This window comes from Triticum aestivum, chromosome 1B (assembly GCF_018294505.1).
Source record: "Triticum aestivum cultivar Chinese Spring chromosome 1B, IWGSC CS RefSeq v2.1, whole genome shotgun sequence".
NCBI classification, from domain to species: domain Eukaryota; kingdom Viridiplantae; phylum Streptophyta; class Magnoliopsida; order Poales; family Poaceae; genus Triticum; species Triticum aestivum.
This window is the reverse complement of record NC_057795.1, coordinates 239974525-239976514: the sequence shown is the minus strand read 5'-3', so window position 1 is coordinate 239976514 and position 1990 is coordinate 239974525.

Sequence of the window (1990 nt, the reverse complement as noted above, 5' to 3'; positions counted from 1 at the left end):
AAACATGGATGCAACATGATAATATGAAACTACATGCAAAATCAAGCAAGTTTCATATAGAGCACACTCAAAACGGAGCAACGGTTCAACACACACACATGAAACAAGTTTAAAGGACAAGTTGTCCAAAACAGCAACTAGGCATATTGCAAGCATCAAAACAACATGCTACAGGACCTCAACAAGAAAACAAAAGGCATGGGCATGATGTACAGGTAAAGCACAACAAAACATGAACACTGAGCTATCTCCAGAAATCACTAGAACATGCTCAAACACACATGGTAAGATTGCAAGTAATAACAATTCAGACTTTGCAGAAAATAACATCACGATGCAATGTTTAGAGCTATCAAACAACATGTTACAGGAACTTATCATGGCAAACAAAGGCATGGCATGAATCTACTAATTGCATAGATCAAATGTCCTTTACTGACCATGAGCCAAAAAGAACCAGAAAATATGATGGCACCCACGTAAACATAGCAAGTTATAATAGAGATTCATACATGGCAGCAACATAATTATGAAGGCATGTAGATGAGCTTGTGAAACTCTCTACAGAGCAATACATGGCATGGCAAGGCAACCAACAGTAATAAGGCATATTTTTGAAGTTAAGCATGGCAATAGCAAGTTCATAGGGTGCATGGATCACTAGGAAAACACACGGAAACAACTGAACTTAATGTTAACAGGCTGGCAGCAACATTATGAAGCAACTTCAGAGCAAGATTACAACAAGCTACAGCAACCTATAAATGCAACCAGGGGCATTGATGGATAGAGGATGACATGTAGATCAAAACATGTTTATAGAACATCTCCAGATTATGCATAGAATGATTAGTAGCAACATGTTTATATAGCATCACGAAATAACAGATTCAGCCTAGCAAAACAGCAACATCATGTACCCTACTTAACAAGCTCGATTCACTCACCACAAGTCATTGCATGACAAGATAAGTATAGCATCATCAAGAAGGCATGTTTGTGAAACAAAACAAGTCAAGAACAAGTCCATAGCATGCATGGATCAACTATAGCAACCTTGGCAAAATTGAATAACATGTAAACAATCTGCTAGGAAACATTTTGAAGCAAAAGTAGAGCACTCAAATGACATGCTAGACTACTCCATAAATGCAAACAAGGGCAGGGATGGATAGAAAATAACCACATGTTCAAAACATCCTTACTGAAGTATCTCTAAATATGCATGGATCTATCTGTAGCATCATGTTTACATGGCATCAAAATAACAGAAGAACAGGGACTAAATCAGCAACATCACGATGCCTAGTTTGCATGCTTGTGCTAGTCACCACATTGATCACAAAAATACATGGTAAGCACCTCTGTAAAGAAGACATGGCATAGTTCAAAACACATGTAGACATCAACCTCATAGGATGCACACATCAATCATGGCAAAAATGACAAAAGAGCTCGTTCTGTTAACAGACAATAGAAAACATCATGAAGCACTCTTACAACAATGTTTCAGGCATCTATATGAACTCAAATAAATATGATGCAATTGAATGAAATGATGTACTCGTTGAGGCGAACAATTTGACATATTACATGCACAAAACGGAGCTACAGATGCAGAGATACGGCATGACGAACATGGCATGAAAATTACAAAGATTCGGGGACAACAATTTTCAGAGGGGGGGAGTCAACCTCGTTCACGGATTACGAGGTACACCGGGGTTCGTCGGAGTAGCTGCCGGAGAGGACGAGGGAGACGCCGGGGAGGGCCGGAGATGGCAGATCCGGGCCGGATCTCGCCGGATCCGGCCGGATCTCGCCGGATCCGGCCGGATCTCGGCGCGGGGAGGCGCAAGAGGTCGCCGGCGGCGCGGGGCGAGGCCGGGCCAGCGAGGAGGCGCGGCGAGCTCGCCCGGGGCGGCACGGCTCCAGCCAGCGGAGGCCGGGTGCGGCACACGGAGGCGCTCGGGAGGAGCTACGACGAGGG